The sequence below is a fragment of the Loxodonta africana genome, unplaced genomic scaffold (assembly GCF_030014295.1).
Source record: "Loxodonta africana isolate mLoxAfr1 unplaced genomic scaffold, mLoxAfr1.hap2 scaffold_31, whole genome shotgun sequence".
Lineage (NCBI taxonomy): Eukaryota > Metazoa > Chordata > Mammalia > Proboscidea > Elephantidae > Loxodonta > Loxodonta africana.
Genome location: NW_026975029.1, coordinates 1,988,444 through 2,011,727, shown reverse-complemented (window position 1 = coordinate 2,011,727; position 23,284 = coordinate 1,988,444).

The following is a 23,284-nucleotide window of genomic DNA, read 5'->3' as shown; positions in this document are numbered from 1 at the left end:
TTGACCAGGAAGACATAACCATATTAAATATTTATGTACCCAATGACAGGGCTGCAAGATACATAGATCAAATTTTAACAGAACTGGAAAGTGAGATAGACACCTCCACAATTATAGTAGGAGACTTCAACACACCACTTTCGGAGAAGGACAGGACATCCAGTAAGAAGCTCAATAGAGACACAGAACACCTAATTACAACAATCAACCAACTTGACCTCATTGACTTATACAGAACTCTCCACCCAACTGCTGCAAAGTATACTTTTTTTTCTGGCGCACATGGAACATTCTCTAGAATAGACCACATATTAGGTCATAAAACAAACGTTTGCAGAGTCCAAAACATCGAAATATTACAAAGCATCTTCTCAGACCACAAGGCAATAAAACTAGAAATCAATAACAGAAAAACTAGGGAAAAGAAATCAAATACTTGGAAAATGAACAATACCCTCCTGAAAAAAGACTGGGTGATAGAAGACATCAAGGAGGGAATAAGGAAATTCATAGAATGCAATGAGAATGAAAATACTTCCTATCAAAACCTCTGGGACACAGCAAAAGCAGTGCTCAGAGGCCAATTTATATCAAGAAATGCTCACATACAAAAAGAAGAAAGAGCCAAAATCAGAGAACTGTCCCTACAACTTGAACAAATAGAAAGTGAGCAACAAAAGAATCCATCAAGCACCAGAAGAAAACAAATAATAAAAATTAGAGCTGAACTAAATGAATTAGAGAACAGAAAAACAATTCAAAGAATTAACAAAGCCAAAAGCTGGTTCTTTGAAAAAATTAACAAAATTGATAAACCATTGGCTAGACTGACTAAAGAAATACAGGAAAGGAAACAAATAACCCGAATAAGAAACGAGAAGGATCACATCACAACAGAAGCAACTGAAATTAAAAGAATCATATCAGATTATTACGAAAAATTGTACTCTAAGAAATTTGCAAACCTAGAAGAAATGGATGAATTCCTGGAAAAACACTACCTACCTAAATTAACACATTCAGAAGTAGAACAACTAAATAGACCCATAACAAAAAAAGAGATTGAAACGGTAATCAAAAAACTTCAATAAAAAAAAAAAAAGAGATTGAAACGGTAATCAAAAAACTCCCAAAAACAAAAAGCCCTGGCCCGGACGGCTTCACTGCAGAGTTCTACCAAACTTTCAGAGAAGAGTTAACACCACTACTACTAAAGGTATTTCAAAGCATAGAAAATGACAGAATACTACCCAACTCATTCTCTGAAGCCACCATCTCCCTGATACCAAAACCAGGTAAAGACATTACAAAAAAAGAAAATTACAGACCTATATCCCTCATGAACATAGATGCAAAAATCCTCAACAAAATTCTAGCCAATAGAATTCAACAACATATCAAAAAAATAATTCACCACAATCAAGTGGGATTTATACCAGGTTTTTTTTTTTTATGCAAGGCTGGTTTAATATCAGAAAAGCCATTAATGTAATCTATCACATAATTAAAACAAAAGACAAAAACCACATGATCTTATGAATTGATGCAGAAAAGGCATTTGACAAAGTCCAACACCCATTCATGATAAAAACTCTCACCAAAGTAGGAATTGAAGGAAAATTCCTCAGCATAATAAAGGGCATCTATGGAAAGCCAACAGCCAACATCATTCTAAATGGAGAGAGCCTGAAAACATTTCCCTTGAGAACGGGAACCAGACAAGGATGCCCTTTATCACCGCTCTTATTCAACATCGTGCTAGAAGTCCTAGCCAGGGCAATTAGGCTAGACAAAGAAATAAAGGACATCCAGATTGGCAAGGAGGAAGTAAAATTATCTCTATTTGCAGATAACATGATCTTCTACACAGAAAACCCTAAGGAATCCTCCAGAAAACTACTGAAACTAAAAGAAGAGTTTGGCAGAGTCTCAGGTTATAAGATAAACATACAAAAATCACTTGGATTCCTCTACATCAACAAAAAGAACATCGAAGAGGAAATAACCAAATCAATACCATTCACAGTAGCCCCCAAGAAGATAAAATACTTAGGAATAAATCTTACCAAGGATGTAAAAGACCTATACGAAGAAAACTACAAAGCTCTACTACAAGAAATTAAAAAGGACCTACTTAAGTAAAAAAACATACCTTGCTCATGGATAGGAAGACTTAACATAGCAAAAATGTCTACTTTACCAAAAGCCATCTATACATACAATGCACTTCCGATCCAAATTCCAATGTCATTTTTTAATGTGATAGAGAAATCACCAACTTCATATGGAAGGGAAAGAAGCCTCGGATAAGCAAAGCATTACTGAAAAAGAAGAAGAAAGTGGGAGGCCTCACTGTGCCTGATTTCAGAACCTATTATACAGCCACATTAGTCAAAACAGCCTGGTATTGGTACAACAACAGGCACATAGACCAGGGGAACAGAATTGAGAACCCAGATATAAATCCAACAACATATGAGCACCTGATATTTGACAAAGGCCCAGTATCAGTTAATTGGGGAAAAGATAGTCTTTTTAACAAATTGTGCTCGCATAATTGGATATGCATTTGCAAAAAAATGAAACAGGACCCATACCTCACACCAAGCACAAAAACTAACTCCAAGTGAATCAAAGACCTAAACATAAAGACTAAAACGATAAAGATCATGGAAGAAAAAATAGGGACAACCCTAGGAGCCCTAATACAAGGCATAAACAGAATACAAAACATTACCAAAAATGATGAAGAGAAACCCGATAACTGGGAGCTCCTAAAAATCAAACACCTATGCTCATCTAAACACTTCACCAAAAGAGTAAAAAGACCACCTACAGACTGGGAAAGAATTTTCAGCTATGACATCTCTGACCAGCGCCTGATCTCTAAAATCTATATGATTCTGTCAAAACTCAACCACAAAAAGACAACCCAATCAAGAAGTGGGCAAAGGAAATGAACACACACTTCACTAAAGAAGATATTCAGGCAGCTAACAGACACATGAGAAAATGTTCTCGATCACTAGCCATTAGAGAAATGCAAATTAAAACTACGATGAGATTCCATCTCACTCCAACAAGGCTGGCATTAATCCAAAAAACACAAAATAATAAATGTTGGAGAGGCTGCGGAGAGACTGGAACTCTTATACACTGCTGGTGGGAATGTCAAATGGTACAACCACTTTGGAAATCTGTCTGGCGTTATCTTAAACAGTTAGAAATAGAACTACCATACAACCCAGAAATCCCACTCCTCGGAATATACCCTAGAGAAACAAGAGCCTTCACACAAACAGATATATGCACACCCATGTTTATTGCAGCTCTGTTTACAATAGCAAAAAGCTGGAAGCAACCAAGGTGTCCATCAACGGATGAATGGGTAAATAAACTGTGCTATATTCACACGATGGAATACTACGCATTGATAAAGAACAGTGACGAATCTGTGAAACATTTCATAACATGGAGGAACCTGGAAGGCATTATACTGAGCGAAATTAGTCAGAGGCAAAAGAACAAATATTGTATAAGACCACTATTATAAGATCTTCAGAAATAGTAAAAACTGAGAAGAACACATACTTTTGTGGTTACGACTGGGGGAGGGAGGGAGGGATGGAGAGGGTTTCTTACTGATTAATTAGTAGATAAGAACTGCTTTAGGTGAAGGGAAGGACAACACTCAATACATGGAAGGGCAGCCCAATTGGACTGGACCAAAAGCAAAGAAGTTTCCGGGATAAAATGAATGCTTCAAAGGTCAGCAGAGCAAGGTCCAGGGTTTGGGAACCATGCTCTAAGGGGACTTCTAAGTCAATTGGCAAAATAATTCTGTTATGAAAACATTCTGCATCCCACTTTGGAATGTGGCGTCTGGTGTCTTAAATGCTAACAAGTGGCCATCTAAGATGCATGAATTGGTCTCAGCCCACCTGGAGCAAAGGAGAATGAAGAACACCAAGGTCACATGACAACTAAGAGCCCAAGAGACAGAAAGGGCCACATGAACCAGAGACCTACATTATCCTGAGACCAGAAGAACTAGTTGGTGCCTGGCCACAATCAATAACTGCACTGACAGGGAGGACAATAGAGAACCCCTGAGGGAGCAGGACATCAGTGGGATGCAGACCCCAAATTCTCATAAACAGACCATACTTAATGGTCTGACTGTGACTAGAGGAATTCCGGTGGTCATGGTCCCCAAACCATTTGTTGGCACAGGACAGGAACCATTCCCGAAGACAACTCATCAGACATGAAAGGGATTGGACAGTGGCTAGGAGAGAGATGCTGAGGAAGAGTGAGCTAATTATATCAGGTAGACACTTGAGACTGTGTTGGCATCTCCTGTCTGGAGGGGGGATGGGAGGATAGAGAGAGTTGGAAGCTGGCAAAATTGTCACGAAAGGAGAGACTGGAAGGGATGACTCATTAGGGGGAGAGCAAGTGGGAGTAAGGAGTAAGATGTGTATAAACTTATACGTGACAGACTGACTTCATTTGTAAATGTTCACTTGAAGCTCAATAAAAGTTAATAAAAAAAACTTTAACAGAAGAAACGAGAAAATAATATTTGCTCTTAACACTTCTATTCATATTCATATTTCAGATTTACACCCCCCCAAAAAAGAAAGAGAAAGAAATTATAACGGTTGTGAATTGATATAAAAAATTATTATTGAAGGTTATACAATAGTCTAAACAGAAAACCTAATAGAAATTAAATGCAATTGATGAATTGTAACAGAAAGCTTAGCAATGATTTTAGATGAATTTTCAAAACCATTTAATTAAACAAAAGCTTTACAAGATTTATTTTAAAAGATACAAGTTACATAAGAACAAAACTGCACACACTCCTCAATGACATGCATGGAATCAAGCTTTCGAGACCTTCATTTGCTGATGTGGCATGACTCAAAATGAGAAGAAACGGCTGCAAACATCCATTAATAATAGAAACATAGAATGTATGAAGTATGAATCTAAGAAAATTAGAAATCATTAAAAAATGAAATGGAACACATAAACATCAATATCTTAGGCATTAGTGAGCTGAAATGGACTGATATTCGCCATTTTGAATCGGACAATCATATGGACTACTATGCCAAATCAAAGAGAAACGGCATTAAGTTTATCATCAAAAACAACATTTCAAGATCTATCCTGAAGTACATTGCTGTCAGTGATAGGATAATATCCATATGTCTACAAGGAAGACCAGTGTCTTAGTCATATAGTGGTGCTGTAACAGAAATGCCACAAGTGGGTGGCTTTAACAAAGAGAAATTAATTTTCTCACAGTCTAGTAGGCTAGAATTCAAAATTCAGGGTGTCAGCTCCAGGGGAAACTTTCTCTGTCAGCTCTGTGGGAAGGTCTCCATCATCAATCTTCCCCTGGTCAAGGGGCTTCTCAGGTGCAGGGACCCTGGGTCCAAAGGACATGCTCTGCTACTGGGGATGCTTTCTTGGTGTTATGAGGTCGCCATATCTCTCTGCTTGCTTGTCTCTTTTATATCTCAAAAGGTATTACCTTAAGACACTATCTAATCTTATAGATCTCATCAATATAACTGCGACTAATCCATCTCATCACATCATTGTGATAGGATTTACACCACATAGGGAAATCACATTAGATGACTAAATGGTAGACAATCACACAATACTGGGAATCATGGCTTAGCCAAGTTGACAGATATTTTTTAGGGACACATTTCAATCCATGACAAGCAGTTAATATGACTATTATTCAAATTTATGCACCAACTGCTAATGCCAAAGATGAAGAAACTGATGATTTTTACCAACTTCTGCAGTCTGAAATTGATCAGACATGCAATCAAGATGCATTGATAATTACTGATGAGTGCAATGTGAAAGTTGGAAACAAGAAGGAACAGTAGTTGGAAAATCTGGCCTTGGAGACAGCATGATAGAATTTTGCAAGACCAATGACTTCTTCATGGCAAATACCTTTTTTGAACAACTTAAATGGTGAGTATACACATGGGCTTCACCAGATGGAATATACAGGAATCAAATGTCTACATCTGTGGAAAGAGACAATGGAAAAGCTCAATATCATCAGTCAGAACAAGACCAGGGGCTGACTGTGGAGCAGACCATCAATTTCTCATATGTAAGTCTACGAGAGCCAAAGTACAACCTTGATTATATCTCACCTGAATTTAGAGACTATCTCAAGAATAGATTTGATGAATTGAAGGCTAATGCTTGAAGGCCAGATGAGTTGTGGAATGACATCAAGGACATCATACATGAAGAAAGTAAGAAGTCATTGCTCTGACAGGGATCACAATAGAGGGTCTGAGAGCTGGAGAAAAATGTGGAACAAAATTCTAACTCTCAAAAAAGACCAGATTACTCACGTGACAGAGACTGGAGAGATGCTCAGTATGTCCCCCGGACACACTTTTAGCTCAGTAATGAAGTCACTCCTGAAGTTCACCCTTCAGACAAAGATTAGACAGACCCGTAAAGCAAAACTAAAGGGGCACAAAAGCCCAGGGGCAAGGGCTAGAAGGCAGGAGTGGACAGAAAAGCTGGTCATAGGGAACCCAGGGTCCAGAAGGGCAGAGTGTTGACATATTGTGGGGTTGGTAATTAGTGTTACAAAACAATATGTGTACTAATTGTTTAATGGGAACCTAGTTTGTTCTGTAAGCCTTCATCTAAAGTATGACAATAAAGATATAAAATAAAATATATATGTATATCTGTCAGAAAAAAAAAGAAAGCAAGAGGTCATTAAAAAGACAGGAAAGAAAAAAAGAAGACCAAAATGGATGTCAGAAAAGACTCCGAATTTGCTCTTGAATGTAGAGTAGCTAAAGCAAAAAGAAAATAATGAAGTAAAAGAGATGAATAGAAGATTTCAAAGGGCACCTCAAGAAGACAAAGTAAAATATTATCATGAAATGTGTAAAGACCTGGAGTTAGAAAACCAAAAGGGAAGCACATGCTCGGCATTTCTCAAACTGAAAGAACTGAAGAAAAAATTCAAGCCTTGTGTTGCAATATTGAAGGATTCTACAGGGAAAATATTAAATGACACAGAAAGCATCAAAAGAAGATAGAGAGAGGCAGAGTCAAGATTGCAGAGTAGTCAGACACTTCCAGTGATCCCTCTTACAACAAAAACCAAAAAAAAAAAAAAAAAAAAAAAGACCTGAAAAAACAAGTGGAACAATTTTATACATGACAAGATAAGGGCCCTGAACATCAAAGGCAAGTTAGGAAATCAGACTGAGTGGCTGGGGGAGGGAGACACAGTTCAGAAGTGGCGAGCAGTTGCCGGACCTGACTTGGTGAGAAATGGCGCCCCTTGGACACAATCCCCTGGAGGGACAGTGGCAGGGCTGGCAGTAGCAGTCAGGATGCAGTCTCCTCAGGGGGAGACAGCAAGTCTCACAGTCTACTCACAACTCCGGAACCAGAGAAGAACAGTGTTGTTGGCAAAAGCTGAGTACTTGCATTCGTTTTACTGTGTGCTTAGCCCCCAAGACAGCTTCAGTAGCTGTAGATTTCCCTGCACCTGAGATAGGTGTTGCTGTGCAGCCTGAGCCATTCTCCTGGTCTTGGAGAAGGAATAAATTAACAACTGGTGGAAAAGATAATCTGCCAGCTCCGCTAAGCTGGGGAGCTCAGGACAGAAGAAGCTCCTTTCCAGGCACAAATGGTCCACGGACATTAAATACCTTTCACCCCTGCATGGACCTGTGTAGGCCCATCCCGGGAGATTAGGCCCTTGTTACTGCAATGGTGTATGTGCTGGGTATCCAACTTCAACTGTTTTACCTTGCAGTGGAGAGGTGTGTTTTTGATGTTTGACACTGCTCTGCCTATTAAACAGGGTCCTCACCTACCTACATTGGTGGCCTGAGGAGTGGTGGCTCCACCCACATCATCTAGACACCCAAGACAGGGGTCCAAGGATAACAGGTGCCTCCCAGTCCTTACAACCAAAAGCATAGGGTGCCTGTGGTATAAATGCAGAACCCAGCTACCTGTGCACTATAGAAAACAGGGGTGCACTTTCCTCACAGACACTTGGGAGATGGTTGTCAGCCCCCTGCCTTTGTTCAGAGTGTGACCCCCTGCTGCAACCAGATACCTGTGTCTCCAACAATCACCCCTCCCCATCTAAGACTATAGGACTTGATGACCTACAATTGATGACCAACTATCTAGACACCTGAGCTGAATCTATACAAGAAAAGTGAATGGACTCCTAGGCTCATATACCTGGTTGCTCTAGCCATCTGGTGACAGGACGTTAAATCTTGAAAGTTGCAAATGATCAAGCTCACCTACTCAAGCAGCCTATTTGGGCATATCAAAACAAAACAAAGCAAAAAGCTAGGATACAGTAGGCAAAAGTAAAATTATAAAATAAAATAACTTATAGATGGCTCAGAGACAGCAGTCAATATCAAATCACATAAAGAAGCAGACCATGATCACTTCAACAATCTCTCAAAACAAAGAATCAAGGAATCTTCCACATGAAGGTGTCTTCCTGGAATTACCAGAGGTAGAATACAAAAGGTTAATATACAGAACTTTCAAGAGATCAGGGAGATCAGGCAAAATGCAGAACAAGCCAAAGAACACAGATAAATTAGATGAAGAAATTAAAAAGGCTACTCAAGAACATAAAGAAAAATTTAATAGGCTGCAACAATTCATAGAAAGAAAGCAATCAGGAATTCAGAAGATTGACAATAAAATTACAGAATTAGACAACTCAGTGGACAGAGGAACAGTATTGAGGAAATGGAAAGCAGAATTGGTGAGATTGAAGATAAATAACGTGGCACCAATATATTTGAAGAAAAATCAGATAAAATTATTTTAAAAAACATGAAGAAATCCTAAGAATCATGTGGGACTCTATCAAGAGAAATAACCTAAGAGTGATTGAAGTATCAGATTAGGGAGGGTTAACAGAAAAAACAGAATTGTTGAAGATTTGTTGGCAGAAAATTTCCTTGATACCGTGAAAGATGAGCAGCAGATATCTATTCAAAATGCTCATTGAACCCCACATAAGGTAGATCTCAAAAGAAAGTCACCCAGACATATTATAAACAAACTTGCCAAAACCAAAGACAAAGAGAGAATTTTAAGAGCAGCTAGGAATAAACAAAAAGTCGCCTACAAAAGAGACTCAATAAGAATAAGCTCAGACTACTCGAGAGAAACCATGCAGGGAAGAAGGCAATGTGATGAGTTATATAAAGTGAAGAAGGAAAAGAATTGCCAGCCAAGAATCATATACACAGCAAAACTGTCTCTCAAATATGAAGGTGAAATTAGGACATTTCCAGATAAACAGAAGATTAGGGAATTTGTAAAAAAAAAAAAAAACCTACAAGAAATACTAAAGAGGGTTTTCTGGTTAGAAAATCAACAATATCAGATATCAACCCAAGACTAGAATGCAGGACAGAGCAACCAGATATCAACCCAGGTAGGGAAATCACAAAAATAAATCAAGATAAAAAATGCTCAGAACAGGGAAACAGTGATGTTATTAGGTAAAGGACGACAATACTAAAATAATAAAGAGGGACTGAAAAATGTAGTCATAGATCTTTCATATAGAGAGATAGTCAAGGGGTAGAGAGAAATAAAAGTGAGATTTAAACTTAGAAAAATAATGGCAAATGTTAAGGTAACCAAAAAGGAGACTAACAATCCTACACATCAAAATAAAATACAAGAAAAAGGTAACAACTCAGAAAAAAAAAAATCAACAATGAATAAGAGGAAAAGACCATATACAAAGAAAAACTACTCAGTACAAAAAATTAAGCAGAAAAAAGAAACTCGACAACATAGAAAAAAAGATATCAAAATGACAGCACAAAACTCATAACTACCAGAATTACACTGACTGTAAGTGGACTAAATGCACAAATAGAGACAGAGAGTGAAAGAATGGATTAAAAAACACGATCCATCTATATACTGCCTACAAGAGACACTCCTTAAAGACATAAACAAACTAAAACTCAAAGGATGGAAAAAATATATATCAAGGAAAAAAGAATCAAAAAGAGCAAGAGTGGCAATATTAATTTCTTGCAAAATAGACTTTAAAGTTAAATTCACCGAAAAGGATAAGGAAGGACACTATATAATGATTAAACAGAGAATATACCAGGAGGATATCACCATATTAAATATTCACACACCCAATGACAGGGCTTCAAGATACATAAAACAAACTCTAACAGCATTGTAAAGTGAGATAGACAGCTCCACAACAATATTAGGTAACTTCAACATACCACTTTGGTGACGAACAGAACATTCAGAAAGAAGCTCAGTAAAGACATGGAAGATCTAAATGCCACAATCAACCAACCTGACTTCACATACATATACAGAGCACTCCACCCAACAGCAGCCAAGTATACTTTCTTTTCCAATACATATGGAACATTCTCTGGGAGAGACCACATATTAGGCCATAAAGCACACCTTAACAGAATCCAAAACATCAAAATATTGCAAAGCATCTTCTCTGACCATGAAGCTATAAAAGTAGAAATCAAAAACAAAAAAAAAGCAAGGGAAAGAAATCAAACACTCAGAAACTGAGCAATACCTTGCTCAAAAACGACTGGGTTATAGAAGAAATTAAGGATGGAATAAAGAAATTTACAGTATCCAATGAGAATGAAAACACTTCCTACCAGAACCTTTGAGACACAGGTAAAGCAGTGCCCAGAGGTCAATTTATAGCAATACATGCACACATCCAAAAAGAAGAAAGGGCCAAAATCAAAGAATTATCCCTATAACTTGAACAAATAGAAAGAGAGCAACAAAAGAAACCCTCAGGCATCAGAAGAAATTAAATAATAAAAAGTAGAGCAGAATTAAATGAAATAGAGAACAGAAAAAAAATTGAAAGAGTTAACAAGACCAAAAGCTGGTTCTTTGAAAAAATTAACAAAATTGCTAAAACATTGGCCAAACGGACAAAAGAAAAACAGGAGAAGAAGCAAATTACCCAACATCACAACAGACCCAACTGAAATTAAAAGAATCATATCAGATTAGTATGAAAAATCATACTCTAACAGCTTTGAAAACCTAGAAGAAATGGATGAATTTCTAGAAACACATTGCCTACCTAAACTAACAGAAACAGAGGTAGAACAGTTAAATAAACCCATAACAGAAGAAGAGGTTGAAAAAGGTAATTAAAAAAATTAAAAATCTCCCAACAACAACAACAAAAGCCCTGGCCCTGACAGCTCCCCTGGTGAGTTCTACCAAACTTTCAGGAAAGAGTTAACACTACTACTAGTAAAGGTATTTTAGAGCATTGAAAAAGATGGAATACTCCCAAACTCATTCTATGAAGCCAGCATATCCCTGTTACCAAAACCAGGTAAAAACACCACAAAAAAAAAAAAAAAAACAAATTACAGACCTATATTCCTTACGAACTTAGATGCAAAAATCCTCAACAAAATTCTACCCAATAGAATTCAATAACATGTCAAAAAAAATAATTCACCATGACCACGTGGGATTCATACTAGGTATGCAGGGATGGTTCAACATTAGAAGAACAATCGAAGTAATCCACCATATAGGTAAAACAAAGGACAAGAACCACATGATCTTATCAACTGATGCAGAAAAGGCATTTGACAAAGTCCAACACCCGTTCATGAGAAAAACTCTCAGCAAAATAGGAATAGAAGGAAAATTCCTCAACACAATAAAGGGTATTTATATAAAGCCAACAGCGAACATCACCCTTAATGGAGAGAGCCTGAAAGCATTCCCTTGAGATCAGGAACCAGACAAGGATGCCCTTTATCACCACTCTTATTCAACAGTATGCTAGAGGTCCTAGCCAGAGCAATTAGGCCAGATAAAGAAATAAAGAGCATCCAGGTTGGTAAAGAAGAAATAAAAGTATCTCTATTTGCAGATAACACGATCTTATACAGAGAAAACCCTAAAGAATCCTCAAGAAGACTACTAAAACTAATAGAAGAGTTCAGCAGAATATCAGGATACAAGATAAACCTACAACAATCAGTTGGATTCCTCTACACCAACAAAAAGAACATTGAAGAGGAAATCACCAAATCAATACCATTTACACTAGCCCCCAAGAAGATAAAATACTAGGAATAATTGTAACCAGAGACGTAAAAGACCTATACAAAGAAAACTACAAGACACTACTACAAGAAACCAAAAGAGACTTACGTAAGTGGACAAACATACCTTGATCATAGATAGGAACTCTGAACATTGTAAAAATGTCTCTTCTACTGAAAGCGATCTATAGATATGCTGCAATTCCAATCCAAATTCCAAGGACATTTTTTAATGTGATGGAGAAACAAATCACCAACTTCATATAAAAGGGAAAGAGGCCCCAGAAAAATAAAGCATTACTGAAAAAGAAGAACAAAGTGGGAGGCATCACGTTACCTGATTTTAGAACTTATTATACCGCCATAGTAGTGAAAACAGCCTGGTACCGGTACAGCAGCAGACACATAGACCAATGGAACAGAACTGAGAAACCAGACATAAATCCATTCACTTATTAGCTGATATTTGATAAAGGCTCAAAGTCAGTTAAATGGGGGAAAGATAGCCTCTTTAACAAATGGTGCTGGCATAACTGGATATCCCTCCACAAAAAAATGAAACAAGATCCATACCTCACACCATGCACAAAAACTAACTGAAAATGGATCAAAGACCTAAATATGAAATCTAAAATGATAAAAATCATGGAAGAAAAAACAGGGACAACACTAGGAGCCCTAATTAAAAAAAAAATATGTAGCATAAACAGTACAAAAAACATTGCTAACAATGTGCAAGCACCCAAAGAGAAAAGAGAACTCCTAAAAATCAAACACTTACGCTGATCCCAAGCCTTCACCAGAAGAGTAAACTGATTACCTACAGACTGGGAAACAGTTTTTAGCTATAACATTTCTGATCAGCATCTGATCTCTAAAATCTACATGATATTGCAGAAACTCAATAACAAAAACACAAATAATCCATTTTAAAGATGGACAAAGGATAGGAACAGGCACTTCAACAAAGAAGACATTCAGGCAGGTAACAGATACATGAGGAAATGCTCACAATCATTAGCCATTAGAGAAATGTAAATCAAAACTACAATGAGATACCATCTCACTCCAGCAAGGCTGCCATTAATCCCAAATCACAAAATAATAAATGTTGGAGAGGTTGTAGAGAGCCTGGAACACTTATTCACTGCTGGTGGGAATTTAAAATGGTGCAGCCACTTTGGAAATCAATCTGGCACTTCCTTAAAAAGCTAGAAATAGAACTACAATAGGATATGGCAATCCCACTCCTTGGAATATATCTTAGAGAAATAAGAGCCTTTATATGAACAGATACATGCACAACCATGTTCATTGCAGCACTGTTTACAATAGCAGAAAGATGAAAGTAACCAAGGTGCCCATCAACAGATGAATGGATAAATAAATTGTGGTACATTCACACGATGGAATACTTCACACAGATCAAGAACAATGATGAATCCGTGAAATATTTCATAGCTTGGAGGAATCTGGAGGGCATTATGCTGAGTGAAATTAGTCAGTTGCAAAAGGACAAATATTGTATGAGACCACTATTATAAGAACTCAAGAAATAGTTTGAACAGAGAAGAAAATATTCTTTGATGGTTATGAGGGTGGGGAGAAAGAAGGATATTCGCGAATCTAGATAGTAGACAAGAACTATTTTAGGTGAAGGGAAAGACAACATACAATAAAGGAGAGGTCAGCATAAATGGACTAAATGAAAAGCAGTTTCCTGAATAAACCAAATGCTCCAAAGGCCAGAGGAGCAGGGGCAGCAGTTGGGGGACCATGTTTTCAGGGGACATCTAGGTCAATTGACATAATAAAATCTATTAAGAAAACATTCTGCATCCCACTTTGGTGAGTGGCGTCTGCAGTCTTAAAAACACTATCAAGCGGCCGTCTAAGATGCATCCATTGGTCTCAACCCACCTGGAGCAAGGAGAATGAAGAACACCAAAGATACAAGGTAATTATGAGTCCAGAAGACAGAAATGGCCACATAAATCCAAGACTACATCAGCCTGAGACCAGAAGAACTAGATGGTGCCTGTCTACAACCGAAGACTGCCCCGACAGGGAATGAAACAGAGCATCCCTGACGGAGCACGAGAACAGTGAGATGCAGACCTCAAAGTCCCATAAAAAAATCAGACTTAATGATCTGACTGAGACTAGAGGAACCCTGGAGGTCATGGTCCCCAGACCTTCTGTTGGCCCAAGACTGGAACCATTCCCAAAGCCAACTCTTCAGACAGGGATTGGACTGGATTATAGGATAGAAAATGATAGTGGTGAGGAGTGACCTTCTGGTCTCAAGTGGACACGTGAGACTATGTGGGCAGCTCCCGTTTGGAGGGGAGATGAGAAGGCAGAGGGGGACAGAAAGTGGCTGAATGGACACAGGGAATTCAGGGCTGAGAGAAGGAGTGTGCTGTCTCATTAGTGGGAGAGGAACTAGGAGTACATAGCAAGCTGTATACAAATTTTTGTATGAGAGACTGACTTGATTTGTAAAGTTTCACTTAAAGCACACACACAGAAAAGATGGAAAGAATACACAGAGTCACAGTACCAAAAGAAATGGTCGATTTTCAGTCGTTTCATGAGGTGGCATATGATGAAGAACTGGTAGTAGTGAAGCAAGAAGTCCAAGCTACACTGAACGCACTGGCGAAAAACAAGGCTCCAGGAGCTGACAGAATACCCACTGAGTTGGTTCAGCAAACAGATGCAGCACTGCAGATGCTCACTCCACCATGCAAAGAAATTTGGAAGCTAGCTACCTGGCCAACAGACTGCAAGAGATGCATGTTTGTGTCCATTCAAAGAAAGGCGATCCAACAGATTGTGGAAGTTATCAAATGTAAGTCATAGTAAATATGGTAAACAAAGAAACTCTATCTATTCTACACTGAATATGACATTCTATCCCCAGGAGATCTAGTGAGTTTATGATGTTGTTGTTAGGTGCTGTTGGGTCAGTTCCAACACATAGTGACCCTATCTACAACAGAACGGAACAGTGCCCAGCCCTGGGCCTTTCTCATTGCTGTGTCTGAGCCCACTGTTGCAGCCGCCGTCTCAATCTGTCTCATTGAGGATCTTTGTCTTTTTCACTGACTCTCTACTTTACCAAGCACGATGTCTTTTTCCAGGGACTGATTCCTCCTGATAATATGTCCAGAGTACGTGAGACCAAGTCTTGCCACCCACTTTTCTAAGGAGCATTCTGGCTGTACTTCTTCCAAGACAGGTGTGTTCATTCTTCTAGCAGTCCATGGCATATTCATTATTCTTCACCAACAACATAATTCAAGTTTCAGTTCTTTTGTCTTCCTTATTCATTGTCCAGCTTTAGCATGCATATGAGGCGACTGAAAATATCATGGCTTGGTTCAGGCACACCTTAGTCCTCAAAGTGACATCTTTGATTTTTAACACTTTAAAGAGGTCTTTTGTAGCAGATTTGCCCAATAAAATATGTCATTTGATTTCTCGAAGTCTGCTTCCGTGGGCGTTGATTGTGGATCCAAGTAAAATGAAATCCTTGACGACTTCAGTATTTTCTCTCTTTGTTGTGATTTTTTTATTGTTCCAGTTGTGAGGATGTTTGTTTTCTTTATGTTGAAGTGTAATCCATACTGAAGGCTGAAGTCTTTGATCCTCATCAGTAAGTGCTTCAAGTCCTCTTCACTTTCAGTAAGCAAGGTTGTGTCATCTGCATGTCTAGGCTGTTAATGAGTCTTCCTCCAATCCTGGTGCCCCTTCTTCTTCATATGATCCAGCTTCTTGGACTGTATGGATTATATGTTTTTTTAAAGACACTGAGTTTTTGGTAATTTACTATGGCAGCCCTAGAAAATGAATACAGAGCCCTTCACCAAGAACAAGTCAAGTTAGCACCAAAAATGCTCCTGTAAGTGTAGCCACGTAGCATGAGACATGGCAGTTTTTAAAAAGTATGAAGTAAAACTTTCAGCTTTGACAAAGAAAGGGCTCCTCTAAGTCCAAGTTCTAAGTCCTTTGCTGTTGGGTCAATTCTATCTCATAGCGACCCTAAAGGACAGAGTAGAATTGACCCATAGGGTTTCCAAGGAGTGGCTGGTAGATTCGAACTGCTTGAATAAGTATTGTGAAAAAATACAACCCTGACACACAACTTTTCTGAGCTTAGTATTAAAACAAAACAAAACAAAAAGAAGTTGCTATCGAGTGGATTCTGACTCATAGGGACCGTACAGGACAGAGTAGAGCTTCCCCACAGGGTTTCCAAGGAGCGACTGGTAGATTGAAACTGCAGACCTTTTGGTAGCAGCCAAATGCATAACCACTGCACCACCAGTGGCTTTCAAATCAGCTATAGGCTGATGATCTCCAAATTCTTAGAACCTGGAAAACTATTCTACCTCAGAGTGGTATCCACAGCTGGAAACTGTTCTCCACACTTGGATGACCTCAGACATCCAAATCTAACATGTCCAGAAAAAATCTTTTGGTCATTTTCTCAAGTTTGTTCCTCCATGGTTTTCCACATGGTAGAGAATGGCTCTGGTGACCATGCTCTCATGGTAGCCTGAATTCCAGAAGTCACCTTTGATTCTCCATTCCCCTCATCCCATACGTCTGGTCGACCAGCAATTCTTGGCAGCTCAAGCTCCAAAGTACACCTCAAGCCTGCCCCCTGTTCCCACCTGCACTTCCACCATCACTCCTCGCCCTGACCACTGCAGAAGCATCCTGACCGGTCCTCTGTATTTGCTGTCTTCAAGTTCTCCTGGGCTACAGTTAATTCCTGGGACACATTCTTTCTCAAGACCATTGAACAATAGAAGGAGAAGGGCATTTAGTTGTATGCTACCTCCTCCGCTTGAGCTGCATGCCCCTCAGAAATCACTTTTCAGTGTGCAGTCTATAATGTCTCTATTCCAATTTCCTGTCTTTGGCCGCACTGCTTTGATAGCGTGCATGCATGTTTGCTTCAGGAGTCATGTAGACAGCTGCTTGGAGGAATTTTTCTTAGTACAATCATGGTTGTGTGCCATCAAGAGATTCTGACTCATATCAACCCTGTATGACAACTTAGAACTGCTTCACAAGGTTTCCTAGGTTGCAGCTTTTTATGGTGCAGCCCCAGTGGCACGGTGGTTAAGAGCTCGGCTGCTAACCAAAGGGTGGACAGTTCAAATCCACCAGTTGCTTCTTGGCGGAAATACATGGCAGTCTGCTTCTGTAAAGACTTATAGTCTTAGAAACCCTATGGGGCAGTTCTACTCTGCCCTATAGGGTCACTACGAGTCTGAATTGATTCAACAGCAACTGGTTTGGATTTTGTTTGGCTAGAATCTTTATGGGAGCCCATCTCCAGATCTTTTCAACCCCTGAGCTGGTGGGTTCCAACGGCCCACCTTTCAGTTAGCCAAGCACTTAACCGTTGCACCTCCATTACTTAACTCTGCACGCGAGAGGGCCCTCTCCTGACGTCTCCCGTCTCCTCACCCCGCACACCTTGGCGTTGTCCTTGCTTCTAGACCCCACCGTCCCCTCTGGAGGCCCAACCCCCCCACGCCCGCCCCACACCCGGGCCGCTGGGCGGGGCCGGCAGCCATGTTCCACGCCGTCCAGCCAGTTACTCACGGAAGCGCCCGGACGGGTGGTGAGGGGCCTGGGCCGGATGGCGTGCCTTAGAGAGGGTGCTGTTCCTGCTGCTTTCCGTGCGTGTTTTCTGAAAGGTAGGAAACTCCGGCAGGTGGGTGGAGGGACCCGCTCCCAGACTGAACAAGCCCGGCCCCTCGAAGGTGTGGAGGGAAGGCGCCAGGAGGGCGGGTCCCAGTCCCAGCATCCCGTGGGCTCCAGAGGTTGGGGAGTCCGGACGTTGGTTTAGCAGCTCGCATCGCCCCCTCCGGCGTACCCCGTCCGGAGTGATCCCCAGGGGCGGACGCGGCGCGGGGCCGGGCGGACGCAGCCACTCTAGGGGTCTGCGAAATTTGCATCCCCATGGATTTGCGGGGGGCGGGGGCGGGGGTCCAGCCGCGGGATCCAGCTGCGGAGTGCCCTCCGGCCTGGGGGCTTGAAGGGCTTGGGGAGAAAGGCCGTGTCCAGGGCTGCGCCAAGGTCCCTACTCTGCCCGGGGCGGGTTTGCGGGCCAAGCTGGGGGATGGGCGCCTGCCCCCTCCGCCCCCCACCTGCTCCCTGTGCCAGGGGGGAAACCAAGGCCCAGAGTTCGCCCGGGGGCGGTGACATTCCAGACTGAGGACAGGGCACTCGCCCCCGTTCATCGTCCCACCCCCACCAGACTCCGTAGGGTGCCAGGGACGGGGAGAGAGCGATCCCCCGCCCAAGGCCCCGCTGCCCCTTACTGTTTTGGGCGCTGTGCCTGGGAGGCTGAGGCACCCCGCGCCCTCGCCCGCGCCCAGCTGGTCTACTCTCAGGGCTGGGGCGTCGGCGCGGCCCCGGCCCCACCTGGAAAGGAAGGGGTCCTGGGAATCTGTGGAGCAGCGCGGGGACCCTACTCCTTGTGGAAGCAGCAGTGATTCAGTGTGTGTTAACAGTGTGGATGCCGGGTCGCTCTCCCCCTCTGGGTGGCGGGGGTGGGGGTAGCAGGAAGGGGTCCTGAGCAACCATGTTGTTTGTTAACTTGAGCATTTGTGCAGCGCTGTGTACCGGTCGCTGTGGACGCGGTCTCTGGTGCTCAGGGGATTTGAGGGTTCCTCAAACTGGCGGGATTTGGAGCCTCTACCCTGGTGGCAGTGGGTTTAGTGGGTTACCCTGGTGGCTAGTGTTTAAGTGCTAAGGCTGCTAGCCAAAAGGTTGGCAGTTTGAATCCACCAGGCGCTCCTTGGAAACTCTGTGGGGCAGTTCTACTCTGTCCTATAGCGTCGCTATGAGTCAGAATTGACTCGATGGCCACAGGTGTGGTTTTTTTTTTTTTTTTTAGGTTGGAGGAGATTAGGTGTCTCTCGGGCTGACATTTGAAGGTCTGGAGCTGGCCGTTTATGAGGGTTTATAAGGGTTTTAAGTGCTCCAGCCATGGGCACCAACCCGATCTTCCAGCCCCTGCGGACGGACCGCCTCCCCCGCCCCGGGGGGATTGGCTGCTCTAGGACCCTGAGCCCAGAGGGCGGTGAGAAGCTGACAAACGTGAGTGATGCCCTGCAGGCCCCAGTCGGCAGGGCAGCCCTGCTCACATGGTCTCAATAGGGGCAGTGAGCTTCGTGCCTGGGGGGTGGTTTCCAAATGTTTCCTCGTGGCCTCCCCCCCTCGTGCGGGGCGACAACTCTCCCCTGGGCGGGGACCTAGTAGAAGCCTGCACGGCATCAGGGTATGGAGGGGCAGAGCTTGGGCGGGGAGGGCGCGGCCCTGCAGGTTCCTCTACGTGACCACGGCGGGGGGTTGTGGGTCCTGAAGGCTGGGCCTGGTCGAGGACCCACTAGGTCTTGCAGGAGGAGTGGGTTAGAATAATCATAGCATTAATGGGAGTATTGAGAGAGTGCCCTGGGGCGTTGGGTCCCTCGGGAAGAAAACCTTCTGCTATCCCCACTGGAGCGGTACCCAGGTCGTCCCGGCTTAGGTCCAGGAGGTTCCCATGCTCGGAGGGCCTGGTGGGCAGAACAGAACCGGCGGTGCGCGCGCCCTCTCGCCCCCTTGCGCCGAATCGCTGAAGTTCAGTGTAAGGCGATTCTAAGCCATGGTTCTGGAACTCAATGGTGAAGCAGAGCAAATGATGCAGTGCCTTGATGGGACCGGTGGAGACAACAAGAAGCAAAGCACAGCTGAAACTTCAAAATTCCACTGAGTGTTAGTAGGATTTGGAGGGAGAAAACAGACGGAGAGTCGAGAGGCCCAGAGATGCAGAAGGGTTAGAGGATTAGGGTTAGGGGTTAGGGTTTGGTGTTAGGGGTTCAGGTTTGGGGGTTAGAGGTTTGGGAGTTAGGTTGAGGGGTATAGGTTTTAGGTGGTTGGGGGTTGGGGTTAGGGCTGGGGTTACTAGGCTTGGGCACAAGTGGTTTAGGGTTATGGTTAGGATTGGAGTGAGGCTGAGGTTGATTCCCCAGTCTTGTGTACCGTCTCTTCCTTCACCAGAGTTACCACATATCTGTTGTTTGGTTGGAAACCCTGAGGGCGTGGTGGTTAAGAGCCACCGGTGCTAACCAAAGGTCTGCAGTTCGAATCCACCAGGCACTCCTTGGAAACTCTATGGGGCAGTTCTAATCTGTTCTATAGGGTCTCTATGAGCTGGAATCTACTCGACGGCAGTGGGTTTCGTTGTTTTGGTTATTGTTTAGTTAGCTTTTCTCTACCCACTCCGTCTCCCTGGTGAACATCAACGATTGTGCGTATATGTTTTCATGAGTTTTTATGATAGTGGTCTCTCACTGTATATGTCGTTTTGTGATTGACTTAGTCAGTATGATGTGCTCCAGATTCATCCATGGCGTGAGATGTTTCGGAGATTCATCATTGGTCTTTATCGTCGTGTAGTGTTCCACTGTGTGTATGTACCGTAGGTTGTTTATCCGTTCCTCTGTGGACGAGCACTGAGGTTGCTTCCATCTTTCTGCTACTGTGAATAATGTTGCAGTGAACACGGGTGTGCATATGTCTATTCCTGTGACTGCTCATGGAAACCCTGGTGGCTAGTGGATAAGTGCTACGGCCACTAACAAAAAGGGTTAGGGTTTGGGGTTAGGGATGTTAGAGTTAGGGTTGTTAGAGTTAGGGTTTGGGGTTAGAGTTTAGGGTTAGGGTTTTTCGGTTAGGGTTTTTGGGTTGGGGTTAGGTGTTAGGGTTAGGTTTAGGGTTTGAGGTTAGAGTTTGGAGTTATAGGTTAGGTGTTAGGGGTTGCAGTTTGGGGTTTAGTGTTTTGGGGTTTAGTCATTAGGGTTTGGGTTAGGTTTTAGGGGCTAGGGTTTAGGTTTAGGGTTGGGGTTGGTGTTGGGTTTGTTTGGGATATGTGGTTTGGGTTAGAGGGTGGGTGTTAGGGGATTGGGGGTTAGAGATTGAGGGAGTTAGAGGGTGAGGGGTTAGAGGGTGAGGGGGTTAGAGGTTGAGAAGATTATAGAGTGAGGGAGTGAGAAGGTGAGGGTGTGAGGGGGTGAAGGTTAGGGTTTAGGGTTAGAGGGTTTAGGCTTTGGGTTCAGAGGCTTAGGGTTAGTGGGTTGGGGGTTAGGGTTTCAGGGTTCAGAAGTTGGGGTTGGTGTTGTGGTTAGGGTTAGAGACTTAGGGTTAGAGGGATAGGGTTTGAGGTTTAGGGTTAGAGGATTAGGGGTATGGTTTAGAGGTTTAGGGTTAGGGGTTAGGGCTAAGGTTTAGGGGTTCAGGTTTAGGGGTTTGGGATGGGTTTGGGGTTAGGTTTCAGGGTTTAGGGTTAGAGGGTTAGGTTTAGGGCTTAGGGCTTAGAATTTAGGGTTTTAGGACTTAGGGTTTAGGGCTTAGAGCCTAGGGTTTAGGGCTTAAGGTTTAGGGTTTAAGGCTTAGAGTGAGGGTTTGGGCTGGGGGCTGGGGTTAGGGTTTAGGGTTAGGGTATTAGGGTTAGAGGGTTCGATGGTTTAGCGTTTAAGTTTAGGGGTTAGGGTTAGAGGTTGGGGTTACACGTGTTAGTGTTTAGGGTTTTGGCGTTTAGGGTGTTAGGGTTAAATGTGTTAGGGCTAAGGGTGTTAGGGTTTTAAGTGTTATGGTTTAGGGTTTAGGGTTAAGTGATAGGGTTAGGCTTAGGCTCATTCTTAGGTTTAGGGCTAGGGATTTGAGGTTTAGGGTTTGGAGTTGGGTTTGGGGGTTGGGGTTAGGTTTAGGGCTATGGTTAGAGGGTTAGAGTTAGAGGGTTAGGGTTTTGGGTTAGGGTTTCAGGTTAGCGTTAGAGGGTTAGGGTTCGAGGGTTAGGGTTAGGGTCGTTAGGGTTAGGGTGGTTAGGGGTTAGGGTTAGGTGTTAGGGTTTAGGGTTTACGGTTAGGTTTAGGGTTTGGGCTTTGGGGTTTGAGGTTTGGGTTTAGGGTTTGGGGCTTAGAGTATAGGGTTTAGAGTGTAGGGTTTTGGTGTGTAGTGTTTTGGGGTGTAGGTGTTTAGGTTGTAGGTTTTAGGGTATAGGGGTTAGGGTTTGGGTTAGATTTAGAGTTTAGGGCCTTGGGGGTTAGGACCTAAGGGCTTAGGGTCTTAGGGGCTTTGGGGCTTAGGGCTTAGGGGCTAGAGTTAGAGGGCCAGGGTTATGGCTTGATTCCTGGCTGGCAATTTTTTTCCTTTAATATTTTGTATAAGTCATCCCATTGCCTTCTTGCCTCCATGATTTCTGCTGAGTAGTCCAAGTTTTTTATTATTTACTCTCCTTTGTTGGTGACTTCCTTTATCCCTAGCCTCTCTTAAAATTCTCTTTATATTTGATTTTGGCAAGTTTGATTATTATATGTCTCGGTCACTTTCTTTTGAGGTGTACCTTATATGGATTTTGATGAGCATCTTTCATGATATCAGGGAAGTTTTCTGCCAACAAATCTTCAACAGTTCCCTCTGTATTTTCTGTTAGCCCTCCCTGTTCTGGTACTCCAATCACTCATAGTTATTTCTCTTGATAAAGTCCCACATGATTCTTTGGATTTCTTCATTTAAAATTCTTTTATCTGCTTTCTCTTCAAATATATTAGTTCCAAGAGTTTTATCTTCAGTCTCAGTAATTCTGCCTTCCAGTTCTTCAGTTGTGCTCTTCTTACTTTCTATTGAGTTTTCTAATTCTGTAATTTTATTGTTAATCTTCTGAATTTCTGATTGCAATCTCTCTATGGTTTTTTGCAGCTTATTAAATTTTTAATTATGTTCTTGAGTAACCCTTTTAATTTCTTCAGCTGCTTTATCTTTGTGTTCCTTGGCTTGTTCTGCATTTTGCCTCATTTCCTTCCTAATGTCTTTAAGAGTTCTGTATATTAATCTTTTGTATTCTGCATCTGGTAATTCCAGGATTGCACCTTCATGCAGAAGATTGCTTGAGTCTTTGTTCTGAGAGCTTGTTGAAGCAATCATGGGTCAGCTTCTTTTTTTTTTATTTTAATAATTTTTATTGTGTTTTAAGTGAAAGTTTACAGATCAAGCCAGTCTCTCACATAAAAACTTATACACAATTTGTTACATATTCCCAA